This window comes from Meriones unguiculatus, chromosome 2, assembly GCF_030254825.1.
Source record: "Meriones unguiculatus strain TT.TT164.6M chromosome 2, Bangor_MerUng_6.1, whole genome shotgun sequence".
NCBI classification, from domain to species: Eukaryota; Metazoa; Chordata; class Mammalia; order Rodentia; family Muridae; genus Meriones; species Meriones unguiculatus.
Window position 1 is genome coordinate 94,063,646 of NC_083350.1, and position 16,499 is coordinate 94,080,144.

Consider the following 16,499-nt stretch of genomic DNA (forward strand, 5'->3'; position numbering starts at 1 on the left):
AGACCTTCTAGGTCTGTGTGATCTGGCTGGAATACAAACATGCCTTTAATCCAGGAGACAGAGGGAAGCAGATCTGAGTTTCAGGACAGAGCAAGGTTCAGGTAAAGAGAAGCTTAGGTCCAGACATGGTGGGACAAGCCTTTAATCCTAAACAATGAAGGTAAAGTTAGTTTGTAGAAAGAAGTACCCATATTTGAAAGTGATGGCTAATTGAGTGGCAGAAAAAAAAATGACCAATTGGAGAGAGATTTGACAGACTAGGATCTCCCCAACTCTCATGAGAAGAGAGGGGAAAGGGAGGCTAGTTGAGGGGCAATGCAGAGAAGAGGCAGTTTTTACCAGGATAGCAATGGAGAGACAGGTTGCAGAGAGAAAACTCAGGTGAAGACTGAATGAGCCAGAGAATGAGAAGGAGCCAGAAGATTAGAAGATTGCTGGAGTTAGTTTGAGGGCAAGCAAAGCAACTCAGAAGCTGAGGGAAGCCAGACTGAATAAGTCAGCTGGGAGAGGAGTCTGAGCCAGAACAGCTGAGTTGAACCAGCCAGCCTAGAGCTCAGAAAGAACAAGATAGGGTAAACTTAATAAGCAGTAAGTCTCAGAGGCTGAAAAACATTCTAGGCCTAGGTTAGATTGTATGGAAGCTTCTAGCTTCCAGGACTATACTTAGGTTAGCAGAAGGAGAAAGTAAGCCTCCAAGAAAACAATTGAAGCAAGTAAGTAAAAGTTCAAGAGACAGGTGGCAGTGAAGACTGACAGGTCTGGGGACAGAGTCTCTCATGTAGCCCTGGCTGTCCTGGTGCTCTCTAGGCTGGTCTTGAACTCCCAGAGAGCCACCTGTTTTTGCCTTCCTAGTGCTGGGATTAAAGTTGTGTACCACCTTTCACACCTTAATCCCTGGAAAATGATGGTCTGGATGTTCGTACCTGGTTTATGTAGTGGATTTCTAGGGACCCCTTACCTCTGTGAAACTACTGTAGTTAACCTTATTTACCTTTCAAATACATAGATAATCTCTGTATGCATGTATTTTGTATATGTGTATATAGGTATACATATGGAAATGGCTAAAACTATCTAGCTCTATTTTGATTTTTTGGTTTTTCAAGACAGGGTGTAGCCTTGTCTGTCCTGGACTCACTTTGTAAACTAGGCTGACCTCGAACTCACAGAGATCCAACTGCTTCACCTCCCAGAGTGCTGGGATTTCAGGATTGCGCCACTGCACCTGGCTGAGTTTTTAATTTTTAAACTTACTTTTATGTTTATGGATGTTTTACCTGCACATATGTTTGCACCACAAACATGCCTGGTGCCTATATCAATGTGATGGTGATTGTGGTGATTATGAGCTGCCACATGGGTCCTCAGGAAGAGCGCTTAACCACCGAGCTCTCTCTCCAGCTCCCTCTATTTTAGTTTTGATGTGGGTGACTTACTTATATTCCTTTCTTCCTGATCAGCTGCTGAGGAGATAGGAAGTTTGAGTTAAGGAGGGACAGGTCGGGTAGGTACAGTATTGAGGAAAGCTTTAGCCAAGCTTGGTGGTGCAAACCTTTCATCCCAGTGCTTGGGAAGCAGAGACATGAGATTGTGAAAACAAGACAAAACATAATGAAAGAAAATTAAAAAGAAAGAATGTTCTAGGTATTTACTAAACTTGTTGTATTTCTGAACATGTGGGTTAGAAGACAAAGAGGAAAGCAAGAGTGAGAGATCAGTGGAATAGTGTGTAAGAACAGGGATTTTGCTCAAAAAGTCTGAGTAGGAGAAGTGGGAAAACCTTCCCTTCCTTGTTCTTTTTCCTCAAGGTTTGATCATTATTTGCTACTCTTTTAAATCTATGTACATATGTGTATGTGTGTATTTATATGTGTGTATGTATTCTTGAAGACTTATTTTTGACTGGACTCAGAAGTAGAGGTTCTCACTGAGAACAGCTTGCATCTCTTGGCCACTTGTTTGTAACACTTTTCTTTGGTTTCCTTCATTCTCTTGGCCATAAGTATAGCATATTCTGTATCCTCACTTTTTTTTTATTGTTCTTTCTTTCTTAAGGTTTATTTATTTTTTTATGTATAAATGTTCTGCCTGCATGTACACCTGCACACCAGAAGAGGGCACCAGATCTCATTATAGTTGGTTATGAGCCACCATGTGGTTGCTGGGAATTGAACTTGGGACCTTTGGAAGAGCAGCCAGTGCACTTAACCTCTGAGCCATCTCTCCAGCCCGGTGTGTTACTTCTTTAGGGCAACATATCAGCATTTGTGTTGCAGGACATGTGGAGTGATGAGGCTGACTGTTTGAGCTTTGGTCCTGGGCTTCCTTCCATCTTTGTTTAAGGACTTTCTGATACCATATTGGCAGGTGTCATCTTCCTCAGAGATGCTGAAAAGCCTTCCTGTCTTGCCAGCTCATGAGCCCCAACTGCCAAGTTGCAGTTCAGGAAAACTCTCCTCTTTTTGCAATAACCAATTTGAGAACACTCAGATGGGCATCCACCATGCATCCTTGAGCATACTTGTGCTTTCTCTTCCTGCTTCTCCTTGGTCTGTAACAAGACTTGAGCACCAGGCACGCTCTGCCCTGGGTGGGAAAACCTTCCTGTTCCCACCACTGATTCGGACCACAAAACCCTTCCACTCTTCACGCAGAGAATGAGCAGCTACGTCTGTTCTGTGGCCTTGTGCTTCTCTCATAAAATGTACAAAGTTTGCATTTCATGGTCCGCTTCAGGAAGTTTCTAATAGCCCGTGTCGGGGAAGGGGATATTCAGCTCCATCTCGACACGGCTGACTACCTTGGAGATACCACAGAAGATGAGCCTTCTTTTTGAAACAGAGTCTCACTGTAACCCTGGCTGGCTGGGACCATGGGGATCTCATACTCACAGCCACTTGCCTCTGCCCTCCTAGTGTCAGGGTTAAAGGTATGTACTGCCATGCCTGGCCCAGTTCCTCTGTTCTTTGTCTCGCCTTTGTTTCTCCCTGAAGACTTCTCCTAAGGCCCAGAAGGAAGTCTAGGTCTACTGTTACTCACGGTGAGGTTTTCAACATGCTAATTGCCCCCTTCTCTCCCCAAAGCCTAGTAAAATTGAGAGCAGGCCTGAGGGTACAGCACAGGATAGCTTGGTCCCAGGCTGGAGGAGCAGGTGCCAGGCCCTGGGTTTGACAGCAGCTCTGCAGCAGCAGCAGCAGCTGTGATCAAGCAAGGGATGGCAGGGGTCCCTGGGCATAGGGTTCCTGAGTTTACCATCACATCTAGAGAACAAAATTGAGGTTGGACTGAAGAAGTCAGTGAGACTTAAAATGATGGTAAAATGCTCTAGAATGTATTTCTGGTAAAGCCAGATTGGGAAACTGAGATTAAATCCGCACTTGGTTTCCTCTTCCCCTTTTTATTTTTTGTTCCTGGTGTGTATGTGTATGCGGTGTGAGGGCATGGATGCCTGTGTGGTTGTGTGCAGGTGTCTTGCTGTGTCACTCTTTGCCTTATATTCCTCAGAGAGGGTCTCTCATTGGACCTGGGTATCTGCAGACAGGTAGCAAGCCCCAGCAATCACCCTATCTCCATCCTCCACAGTGATGGGGTTATAGATCTAGCTTCTTGATGTAGGTGCTGGGGATTCGAACTCATGTCCTCCTGTTTGTATAAGAAGTGAGTCCTCTTACTCACAAAGCTATTTCCCCAACCCTGAGTGTAATGTACTTACTCAGATGAATTTTGCTTTGTTTTTTGTATTTATTTATGTTTTTTGAGACAGGGTTTCTCTGTGTAGCCTTGGCTGTTCTGGACTCACTTTGTAGACCAGGCTGGCCTCAACCTCACAGAATTCTGGGATTACAGGCATGCACCACCGCTGAACCCGGCTACTCAGATGGAACTGTATTTCCTGAAAAAACCTTTAGGAAGGAAAGCACTGGGCTTTCTTGAGCTTAACTGATGGGAGTTGGGTGGAAAGGAAACTGCTGTCTCCTTCCAGGCATGCAAAGGTGTGAAAAGAGATAGCTGAGAGCCTGGAGAACCCAGGGATGGATTCAGCCCTTTGTAACACTGACCTTTATCCTCTACCTCAGCCTTAGGTAAGTTCCTGTTGAGAGAACTAGCGATGCAGGCAAAGAGGCATTGCTTTGGTTCTACCTCCTGCTTAAGGGTGGTCATTGAGAAAGGGAAATAGGCAGCGTTCTCTCATTGGCTAAAATGTGGGGTTTTTAGGCTAGCCTAGGAATTTAATCAGTGTTTATAAAGGGAATCAATGATATATAGTTCTTGAAAATAGCTAAACTGTCATAAAAAGTTATGTGAGCGTCCTTTCATTATGTGGTTAAGTACCGAGGTCATTCAAGTCCATGTTTTGCTTGCTTTCATCTTTAAATATTTATTGAGTATCTTTGGGCAGTTCTGGGCCTTCAGCGATGAACGAGGATGGTCCCTTGATCACATGGAGTTTGTAGTCCGGAGAGAAAATTGCTGAAGTGTTTAGGGCTCTGTGCTGTAGAGAAGGGACTGGTTTTGGAGGGCTGAGGAACTTGGGTTCAAGGGCAGAGATCCTGAGTGGAATGGTAGGTAGCCAGGTAAAGAGTGGAGCTGAGCAGGCATGTTTTAGGCTAAAATGAACCAAACAAACCTCTGAACAACAACAGAAACATAAGGGAAGAAACACCTATAAGAAAACTAAGGAGAGGGCTTGGGTGTAGCTCAGTTGGCAAGTGTTTGCCCAGTGTTGGAGAATCCCAGGATTGGATCCTAGCACTCTGCAATCCCAGGACTCAGGAGATGGATGGTGGAAGCTGGAGGATCAGCAGTGAAATGCCCTCCTTGGCTATGTGAGAAAGGATGGGCTGCACAAGAACCATTCTCAGAAAAACACAACAACAAAACGACAGAAACAAGGCCAAAGCTAAGGAGAGCATGGCACACTAGGCCATCTTAATTGTGTGACCAGCATGTCTTGAAAAATAAATAAAGCAGCCCAGGTGTGGTGACACACACCTTTTAAACCTTGGGCGGTATAGGCAGGCAGATCTTTGTAAGTTTGAGGCCATCAGCCTCTACATAGCATGTTCCAGACCAGCCAGGGCTACACTGAGAATCTCTCCATATGTAAATAAAGTAGAAACCAAGAATATGTAAAGTATAGAGATTGCTAGACTGTAGGGTTAAGGTTTGTTATTGTTAAGGTTTGTTAAGAAGTTAGCCTTCTTAAGGAAACTCGGGTTCATCTTAGGGGAAATAAGATGCCATTGGATCTAATCAGGACCTGACTGGTGAGATCACCATCTTTGGAAGATCTCTTTAGGTCCTTTGTCTTTTTCAGCCCTCATGGAAACTTCGGAGTTTTTGGCCTCGTGATACAGGTATTCCAAAATCTGCTTCCAATCTGATCTGAAGAATCTTCCCATTGTTTTTGTCACTAGAACCTTTCATTTCATAAAGGTGCCTTGTTAGCCTTCCATTTTTGCTCTAAGATGAAAAGGTCTGAGAAAAGATCTTGCTCCCGCCTTTTCGAATTGCATCTGGTAACCAGTATAACATCTGGTGCGTAGTAAGGTCAAAATGCAGCCAGTTAGTGCCTGGTACAGAGTAGGGACTAATTAATGTAATACATTTATTATCCGACTATTTGAGGTAAGGCATGGTGAGCCTAGTGTGCTGGCTCATTTCTGTAATGCCAGCACTTGGAGAGACTGAGTCCGGTTGTCATGAGTTTGAAGCAGCCTGGGCTAAGGAGGGAGACCCTGCCTCAAAGAAATAAACACAAGACGAAGGGGGCAGGAGGTAGCTCAGCAAGTGAAGGCTCTTGCCACCAAGCCTGACTACCTGAGCCCGCTCTGCAGGAGCCTGTGGTGGAAAGAGCACCACCCCTGGAAAGTAGTCCCTGACCTCTCCACATATCCCCTCCATATGTGGACATGATATATGTACATTCACACACATGCCCGAATGCAGGCGTGTGCACCCACAAATAACTTTAGAACCAGCCAGAGCTGCCTACCAAGACCCTGCCTTAAACTAACAAATGTAAAGCAAGAAAAACAAAAGACAGAGAGGGGGATATTTTCTAACAACACAACATCTCTGCTGTCCCTAGTTACAGTTTCGTGAACAAAAAGGTTTTATTAGAGTTTTTTTCTCAGTTGAAATGCTAGGGTTAGAACTACATTCACTTATTTAAAAGATAGCCAACTGTCGTGCTCTCTTACTGTGAAACAGTAGTAGGGATGGTGGAGGAAGGGGCAAGGCATGGCGAGCTCTCCTGCAGTCTCAGCTTTTAGAAGGAGGAAGATAACAAGTTCAAGCTCATGTCAGCTACAAAGTGAGTGCCAGGCCAGCCTGGTACACGTAGAACCCTTACTCAAAACAGCAACAACAAACAATGATAAAAGCAGTGAGTCTTGATTTTTACTTAAAAGTGTTGAAGAACGGTAGCGGTTGCCCACAGGAACCTAGCACTTATGTGTCTTTGAATGTGCAGGCATTCTGAGTTACTGACAAAGGCAGCTTTTTCCAGATGCTGGGGACAAAGGGATAAGACGGACTAAAGTGCATCCAGTCACCTGAGTCGACAGAAGAGGTTTTGCTCTTAAAGTGAAATGAGAATATCCATATGCCCCAGAGAACTTATGGAGAAGAATTTAATGATGTCAGTTTGTTTCCAGAGAATGTTTCTACTGTCACAGTCTTGTGACTTAACAGAATTAACTTGAGAATCTCAGCTACAAACGAAATTATTCTGTTGGCATATATATATATATATCAACAGAATATTTATATATGAATAATTTATATATATGGTTCTGATAACTGGAAAGAAGCTTTGAAATTTTCATAAGAAGTAGAGAGATTTCAGTAGATTTTCGAGGTTTTGAAACTTGGCTAGTTTTGCAAGTAAGTTTATAGAGATATATTTTAGACGAGAATGTCAGAATCAGTTTTTGTTAATATAGAAATGGCCTTAAAATATTCATTGAACTAAATTGAAACTATTAACGTGTATAGATTTTAAAAATGTATTTCCGTGTGTGTGTGTTGTGTGTGCACAGGTGTACACAAGTGGGGAGGCTGAGGACAACTTAACAGAAGTCAGCTCTCACCTTACAGCATGTGGGTCTTGGCAACCAAACTCAGTTCTTTAGATCTGGTGGCAAGCGCCTTTATCGACTGAGCCATCTGTCTCACTGGCCCTGTGTAATTATCCTAAAGTAATTCCAGACGTTGGAAAACATTATGCACAAACTTGCTCATTTTCACTGCAGTGTAATTTAGTCATGAGGGTGGGCTCTAGGGAAATGATTCATCAAAATGGTGACCTGCTCCCTCCATCTTCCTCCTGGGTGGATGCTTTAAGCACTTAGGTGTCTCTGCTCTCCTCTTGGCTAGGAATTCCAGCTCCCATCCCCCCCAGATGTGTTTATTTATAGAGCATTCTGCCTGCATATGTCCCCACATGCCAGAAGAGGACACCAGGTCTCATGGATGGTTGTGAGCCACCGTGTGGGTGCCTGGGAATTGAACGCAGGACCTTTAGGAAGAACAGCCAGTGCTCTTAACCTCTGAGCCATCTCTTCAACCCCTTCCAGGTCTTCTCTTGATGGACGCTTGATGTTTGGTCTGTGCATCTCTGACTTAGACTCCATTCTCTCTGTGTGGATTTTCCGTCTGGATGCCATTTGCTTCATTTTGTTGACTCCCATTCCCTGCTTCTCCTGTCTGTCCTCTCTCTATGCCCCAATATCTTTGAATCTTACTTGTCCTTTAAAGCTCACTATCTTAGTCTTTTGGTGGCACATTTTGTCAAGTCCTGAGGACTTTGTGGGATTTTGTATCAAAAGCTCATTACTGGTAAAGAGCTTTGTGTAAATGAGTGAGTGGGGTGAGCAGGCGCTTTGGTCTGCACTGCTTCAGCACGTCAGGTGTAAACAGTCCAGCCTTATGTCGTGCATATCTGGTTGTCAGAAAACATTTGTTCACTTTTTACTTAACAGGAGATAATCAGAGTAAGTTCACCTGTGAATCAGAGAGGCTGCTCTGTGCCCTTGGCCATACATGCCAGCCACGGGATAATCTGGAACACCTGGAGTGACTCCTGTGTCACCAGCTGGCCAGTCAGAAAGCCCTGGATTCAAGTCCAGGGTCCTTACCTTACTAACTTTATAACTATGGGACTATGATGTCAGCCCCTTGTGACTCAATTTTCCAAGTGTAAATTATTACTGTGTAGAAAGATTTTGAGGCTGTCCTGAGCAAATTCTAGGACAGCCTGAACTACATAGCAGGACCCTGTTTTAAAAGCATTTTTATGGTCATTTCAAAGAGTATTTCAAAAAATCAGTTAGAGCCCTCTATGCTGGAACTTCCCTAGATTAGCAATATTTTCTCTTAGAGCACTGTGCTTCCACACAGCATGACTTGGTGGTAGAGCGTGAACATAGCGTGCTTGTGCTCCTGGGCCCAACCCCTGCCCCCAACAGACAATCTAACAGACATTGTTCAGTGCACGTCTGTACTCCCCCGTCCCCTGGGTTTGGTTTTGTTTGTTTGTTTTTTGAGACAGGATTTGAACCCAGGACAAGCTAGGCAAATACTACATCCCCATTTTGGTTTTGAGACACATCTGCTCCTGGACCACAAGGCACTTGAAACTCCTCCATAGCCGGGGCTGCCCCACACTTGTGACCCTCCTGGGTCAAGCCTCTGGCTGCTAGGACCCCCGGCTCGGACCATGCTTGCTCCATCTAGCTTCTGAAGATGTTCTGACGAAGTCTGGCCTGTTTTCCCCAGGTCTGTCTCATGTCTGCCATCTCTGGGCCTGAGAACAGAATGCCAAGGGTGACCGACTCTGGAGTGTTCACCCCCAAACAAACAGTTCTCTTTTTCTGTAAATCTGTATTTACATTGCAGATGATCTGTGCGACAAAAAAGAAGAATGAAGAATGCTGTAGCCTTAGGGAGTGGTTCTTTCTAATATGTTCTTTGAGAGTCTCATACATGTATATAATACGTCGTGATTTCTCCCACCCTCTCTCATCCCCTTCTTTCTCTGTCCATCTGGCCTCTTCCTTACTTATCTCTTTCCTGCATTCATGTCCTTTGATTTGTCTGAGTCTCTCAGGATTTGACAGGTGGGTCTGTGTGGCCCTGGAACTGGGAATATCCACTGGAGCCTGGCAGGGGTGCAGGGTGGGGGTAGGGGGTACGGATAGTGGTGGTGGGGGTGGGGGGCAATGGACTTTGGGTACACAACTGAAGACAGTGGCTCCTCCCTCTGAGTCTGTGAGTCAGCAGTAGCTCACCAGTGATGGGCAGGATCCACAAGCCCTGCCCTGGTCCTTTGACTGCTGAGAGCCTGTCCTGTGCAGGCCCAGTTATAAGGGAATAGGTTTACCTTCAACTTTGAGTTGTGTTGGGAACTGGTCGTCAAGGGTGCCTGCCTTATTTTTGTTTTGTTTGGCTTATTTTGGTTTCAGCTGATAGCCAGCTAAGAGATACTCAGCCTTGACCAAAGGTAGAGGAGAGATTTGATTGCCAGAGGAAAGATAGGAAAGGCCAGGTCATTATTTCAGTCTGATGCCAAGATAATTGAGTAACCTGACGCCAGGTTCCTGTAATTGGCCTAATCAGCTTGTAGACTTTTCTAGTGAGTTGGAGCAGTTGAAGTGACTGAGGGAAACACCTGACTGGTGTAACAGCTGCTGGGACTTGAGATCTGGCTTCGTCAGTCTCCGGGACCTCGGGAACTTGCTGTTGTGGAGGTAGTCCAGCTTGGGAAAGTGATTGCTGGCAGTTGTCTGAGCTAGACCTCCAGTGTGGCAGATGCCCGTGCCGCTTGAGTGCAGCGGGTGTGAACAGGTGGGAGAGTGGCTGACTGAGGAGGAAGATGATAATGAGCTCTCGGATGACTGTAAGTGCTGAGGAGATATTTAACTATGAAAGTGACCAGGCATTATTGTATTCATTTTTTTAGCTAGTCTACAGCATAATGGAATTTATCATGAGGCGCGAGCGCACACACACACACACACACACACACACACACACGGCTTTCTACAGGGCATTTTTGATCTTAAAATAGAGAATAAAAATGGAAACTTTACATGGAGCAAGTAATTATTATTATTATTATTATTATTTTTGGTAAAGAGGCAGCTTTGTTTCTCTTTTAAAGCTTGTTATGTTGGCTTTGTCCTTTCTCCCTTGTTTCTTTTTTTCATTCTGAACTTTGACCTGTTGGCATCTCCTCTGTACCTGGCCATTCCAGAAGCTTTTCTTTTACCTTTCACTTTAATTATACAATTGGTCAAGTGCAAGTTTTAAGTTGATTTCAGAAATGAGTTTGCACTGAACAAAATTGGGGGTATGTGAAAAAGGCAAAATGTAGAAGGGTGTGTTGGTGTGGATTCTGCGTGTCGGCAGCTCCTTCCTGGAACATCGGTGAGCTGCTGTCTGTTTCCAACTGTGGCTGAGCAGTCTACGAGCTGGAGTAATGGTGAGGGAGTGTGAGCTGTTACTCTTAATATGCTACCATGCCGGCTTATAGAAACACCTGATAAGAACTATTGCTTTTACTTTAAGAATCTTTTTTAGGCAGCTTCATACAATGCATATCATTTTGTTTGTTTTTGAGGCTTTATCTGCACTGCAGCCCAGTTTGGTCTCAAATTTACAGTAGTCCTACTTGAGTGCTGGGATTCCAGGTGTGAGCCATCCCACCTGGCCAAGAGCCTAAAGAGAAGAAGTATGGCTGGCCACGGGAGGTCAAGGCAGGTAGATCTCTGCAAGCTCCCGGCCAGCCAGGGCTGGATAGTGAGACTGTGACTCAAGAAACCACAGACAAACAAGAACAGCAAATAATAGAACTATAAATAAAGAAGAAAAAGTGTGCAGTCAATAGTACAAAAGAAAAAAAAAAAGGAATGTATTAGATCTTGACATTTCAGTTTCAGGTGCTGCTGGAAGTTTCCTTTCTACTGAAGTGAAAAGCAGATGTTTTAGCTGGACACAGTGGCACATACCCATAATCCCAGCACTCAGGGAGGCAGAGGCAGGTGGATCTCTGTGAGTTCCAGGCCAGCCTGGTCTACAGAGCCAGTCTAGCCCAGCCAAGATTACACAGAGAAACCCTGCCTTGGGGTGGGAGTGGGGAAATCAAAATTAAAAAAAAAAAAAAAAAAAAAAAGAAAAACAAATGTTTTGACTTTCATTAAAAAAAAGCAAAGCAAAGCAGTCTAATTTTTAGCAAGATGTGGTGGCACATTTGCCATTCTTATACTTAGGAAGTGGAGGCAGGAATATGAGAGGTTCAAGGGTATCCTTGGAGACTTTAGGGCCAACCTGAGGGCTAGGTAGTGAGACCTTACCTCAAAACACAAAACATCTGGCTGGCAAGAGGCCTCAGTAGTTAGAATTAAATGCTTTCTCACAGGGACCAGAGTTTGGTAGCTAGAACCTACATTTCCTGACTCACGGCCGCCAGTAAATCCAGCTCTGGTGGTGTGTGTGTGTATGGGTGTGTATGGGTGTGTATGAGTCCTGCTGCCCTCTTCTGGCCTCTGTGGCACCTGCACACTGAAAGCATGCACTCACATAGACACACATACACATTTAGCAATTAGTCAATCAATCAATAAAAAAAAAAACAAAAACAAAGTACACCTGCCCACCCCCAATCCTCAGTAGCAATACCTTGTGTATAGTTTTAAAATAAAGTTTACTGTGCCTTTGGATGGGGTGCTGAATGGTGGAATATTATCTGAAACTGGGAGAAATTAATGAACTTTATATGCCAGTTGTAAGAGAGTAAGTTTTTGGCAGTTTTACAGAATAATGTAAGAAATATTTAAGATAGCATAATAGAAGTATGACACCATGCCATCCCTGCTTCATATATTTAAAAACTGCTTGTGCACTGCATTATTATGCTTAGATTACTTTTCACATTTTAGCTTATTGTTTTGATAGGGACTAGATACAGACTGGCAGAAGGTACTTCGGGAACACTGCACAGTCCTTGTCATTCTGTAGATACATCTGTATTTATTCTGTCAACGTTTTCTTAGGAAATTTGAGTTGGTGTGACAGTTGTGTTAGTTCTGCCGATTTGATGTTGATTTATTTATTTGAAATAGGTTCTTATTAGGTAGCTCAGTTTAAGCTTGAAGTATTAATCAATCTTCGCTCCACCTAGTTCTGGGATTTCAGGTATGTCCATCATTGCCTCTCTCACCCCACCCCACCCCTTTTTTTTGAGACAGGGTTTCTCTGTGTAGCCTTGGCTGTCCTGGACTCACTTTGTAGACCAGGCTGGCCTCAAACTCACAGAGATCTGCCTGCCTCTGCCTCCCACGCTGGGATTATGTGCAGCGTGCCCTGGCACCTCCCACCCTTTAAGAAGGGATTTTGCTATTTTGTTCATGTTGACCTTGAACTCTGAACTCTACAAGTCTTTCTACTTCAACCACCAGAGTAATGACCTACATCCTTAGCTGTTAACATGATATTGGTGCATCTGTGTCCCAAGTTCCAAATATAGTTCTTAAAAAAAAGTCTCTCTCTCTTTCTTCAGAATATGGTCCTTAGAATGCAATTAGCTCCTGAGTCTTCTGCGAATTGAAAATTTTAATGAGTAAAGGTGTTGTTGTTGTTCCCACTATTTTTTTTTTAAGTTTTGACACAGGTTTACAAATGTTTAGCCCTCCCTTTGGCCACCCAGAGCTTTAGAGCTGCAGGTGATTGCCTGCTGGCCTGGGCTGGCTGCTCATGCCCAGAACTTCTCAAGTCTGTCCAGCACCCAGACCAGCAGTGGTGGCTGGCCGCCCTCCCGCTCTTCAATTATTCCCAGGTTGTCGAGGAAGTTGACAGCACTTCTGATTACCTAAGTCGAACTCGTGAGCTCTTGACTTCTGTCTAGGTAGCTGAAGCTAACAAAAACTAAGATGCTGACTCTGTATATTTTAGCCTCTGTCTCCAAAGGAGACATTGTTCTTTTATTAAAAAAAAAAAAAAAAGATTATTTTTTAAGTGCATGAGCACATGTGTGCATATAAGTGCAGATACCCATGGGGCCGGAAGCTTGAGGCATTGGATTCCCCTGAAACTGGCATTACAGGCAGTTAGAGCTGCTTGATGTGGGTGTTGGGAACCCAACTCAGTTTCTGCTGAGATAGTGCCTGTCTTTATAGCACTTCAGAGATAAACTTATTTATTTTATTTTTTGGTTTTTTGAGACAGGGTTTCTCTGTGAAGCCTTGGCTGTCCTGGACTCTCTTTGTAGACCAGTCTGGCCTCAAACTCACAGATCTGTCTGCCTCTGGTTCCCAGAACTCTGGGATTAAAGGCATGCACCACCATGCCCAGCTAGAGATAATTTTATAATCAGGCAGGAAAAGTGTTCAGGTGAATAGTAATTCTTATATTTCTAAGTGCTTTTAAATCAGCTGAATAAAATAATGATGGGGTAAAGTATGTAAACTGCTGTAATTTCCCTGGTTTTTACCTGTATTTGTAGGGCAGTTGCTGACTCAGCCCTCATTTTTTGTTTGTTTTTTGAGACAGGGTTTTTCTGTGTAGCCTAGCCTGTCCAGGACTTGATTTGTAGACCACACTGGCCTTGAACTCACAGAGCTCCTCTTGTCTCTGCCTCTCTGAGTGCTGGGATTACAGGCGTGACCACTATGCCCAGACAGCCCCTCATTCTTTACACCTTTGCCTGGGAATAGATTTCTTTTTCTCGAGATGCGACAGCAAAAGGAAGTCGTGTGTCTATCCTTACCTTTGTATGTTTCTAGCCGAGTGCCAAGGCATATCTGAGCCATCGGAGACAGCATATTTGGAATGGTAGAGAGCACCCTTCCATTACCATCTTGTTTGTTTTCTAACAAACCTGGTGCGTGGTAGGCAAGCACTTTACCCCTGAGCTACACTCCCACCCCCCACCCCTTTTTTTAGAGGTTTTTCGCAGCCTGGCCTTGAACCACCTTGTCTTTTCTCACCTCTCGTGCCTCGGATTATAGGTGTGTGCCATCTTACCCTGTGCCAAAGGTACCTTCTATCATATAGTAATTGGCAGCGGGAGACTGGACATTATTTTTATAAGTTATTTAAAATTGTAGATCATTACAGGATATTTGATCCCATTGTGAACCCCAGATTTGGGAACTGCAAAACCCTGTTTCTTTGGCATGGTTGAGCCCTATCACACACCTTTAATCCAAGAATTTTCTGTTTATTATAAACTGGTGATCATGGTGTGGTTCACCCAGCCCTAGCACACCTTTAGTACAAGAGCTTTCTGTGTGCCATATTTAATAACGTCAACCCTAGGTCAAGGGACAGAGCAAGAAACAAGCTGACAAGGATTAAAGAATAAGGAGGGACTTTGAGTTGAGGGGTATTTAAGACAGGGTGGAGAAGAAGAAAGGGTATTAGCTCAACTCTGGCTTTAGCTTAGGCTTTAGCTCCTCAGCTCCATGGAGTTTTGGGCTTTGGGCTGTCAGCTGAACTAGTGAGACTTTTTTTTTTTTTTTTCCATCTAGACCTGAGATGAGAAGGAAGGTCAGCTGGATACTTTTTGCCTCTCTGCGCTAGCAGGTTTTCACACCAGCATTTGGCTCCTGAGTATTGGTAAACTAGAATGTTGGGATTTTCCTTCATTTAAGCAGTGATATATGGGGCCTGTCTGTGGTGGTATGCACCTGTAATCCCAGCACATAGGAGACAGAGGCAGGAAGATTGCTGTGAGTTTGAGGCCAACCTGGTTTAGATGAAGCCAGGGCTGCATAATGAGATACTGTCTGGAAAAAAAAATGAAATAAAAATGATAAACTGTAAATGTAATGGGATTTTCACTGTCAGCTTGATTGGATATATAGTCACCATGGAAACACATCTCTGGGCATGCCTGTGAAGCTATTTCCAGAAATGTTTAACTGAATAGGGGAGGTAAACCCGACATATGGGCAGTTTCCTGGAGGTCAAATTGAATAAAAAAGGAATCGGGTTGAGCAGCAGCTATTCTGCTTCCTCTTGACTGTGGACCGGCCATGACCAGGCATGTCCTCTCTGCAATGCCTTCCCCTACTGTGAGCCAGTAAGCCACCAAGTCACAATGCTGAGAAAGTGGCTGCTTTGGAGGGGCCACTAACTGTCTGGTCATCTTAATGCTTGCTGTGCTCTCCTCTCTGAGCCCTTAGCTCTGTATTAGCCTGGGAGGTTTTCTTGACCTGGCATACTTTCAGTGCAGTCTTTTGAATGAGGCAGAAGTTCTGGGTGTTAGGGACAGTATGGTAGAAGTGGAGACATTGTAAAGGAGATTGGATTGGATTGCTTACCTAGCATGGGTGTGTTCAGTTCACATACACACACACACACACATGTACTCAGTGTAGAGCAGAATTTGGTTCATCTAGGTAACCTAGAAAAACGTTGTAGGGAGTCCAGGAGATAAGAATGATGAAATTGGGTGGAGAGATGGCTCAGAGGTTAAGAGCACTACTGCTCTTCCAGAGGTCCTGAGTTCAATCTCCAGCAACCATATGGTAGCTCATGAGGTCTGGTGCCCTCTTCTGTTCTGCAGGCATACATGCAGACAGAACACTGTAGACTAAATAAATAAATAAATAAATAAATAAATCTTAAAAAAAGAATTATGAAGTCAAAGGGTTAAAAATGAGAAATGGGCTAGGCTTGGTGGTGTACACTTAATCCCAGCATGAATCCCAGGCTGATGTCTATATTAGGATAGCCTGGTCTACATAGTTCCTGGCCAGCCTGGGCTATACAGTAAAATTTTGTCTTGGAGAGAGGGGAGGGAAAGAAGGAGGGGCAGAGAGAAAGAAGAAAGGAGAGAGGGAGGGAGAGATTGATAAGAATTTATATTTAATTTGATTTGGGTCTTTAGAGGAAAATTGAACAGCCATTCTGCTGTTTGGGTGTTACATAAAGCAAATTAAACAGCCAGTCCTTGTCCTCAGAACCTGCTACACAGGTAAGTACTTAATGGATATTACTAAAGGAGTTAAGATTTATCAGGCAAGTTTAGTTTGGCTTGACCCTTCTGAAAGCTGACTCGGGAAAGAGAACGTGGAGGGGACAGAATGCATGCCTGCAGAGTGGCAGAATCAAGGGTTCATGAAGTTCAGGCCAGAACTGGTGGTCCAGGCACCAAACACACTTATCTTACCGTTTAAAAAGAAACATTTTTAGCATTAATGCTGAAATCCTCATGACACAAATTGCTTTCATGCGGAATGCCTGATGTTGGTTTCTTTCTGTTGAGTCTGTTACTGGACACAACTCCTCACTGTAAGCTGTAGCAAACCTTTTAGGGAGCATGGAATGAATTTCTCAATAAACCTAAATGTGTAATATTTTTAACTTTAAAAAACTTTTATTTGGCTGAAGAGATGGCTCAGCGCTTAAGAACAGTATCTGCTCTTCCAGAGGTCCTGAGTTCAATTTCCAGCAACCACATGGTGGCTCACAACCATCTCAATACTCTGCTG

The 16,499-nt window shown here is 44.0% G+C and overlaps 1 protein-coding gene and 1 pseudogene across 6 annotated transcripts in view; one reads left to right on the forward strand and one right to left on the reverse strand.

Moving 5' to 3' along the window:
• The window catches only part of Slc41a2 (solute carrier family 41 member 2), a 106,283-nt gene that overhangs the window by 3,696 nt on the left and 86,088 nt on the right, over nt 1-16,499 (forward strand). The window contains exon 1 of one of the 6 annotated variants that reach the window (XM_021640929.2): nt 9,357-9,901. The exons of 3 other annotated variants lie outside the window; for them this stretch is intronic. The gene's annotated coding sequence lies outside the window, so the exon portion shown is untranslated. Of the gene's footprint in view, nt 1-9,356; nt 9,902-9,965; nt 10,487-16,499 lie in introns of those variants that run through there. 2 more of the 6 variants (XM_060377838.1, XM_021640933.2) reach the window with 2 other exon arrangements.
• Nucleotides 1,790-2,782, reverse strand: LOC132652164 (small ribosomal subunit protein eS6-like; annotated as a pseudogene).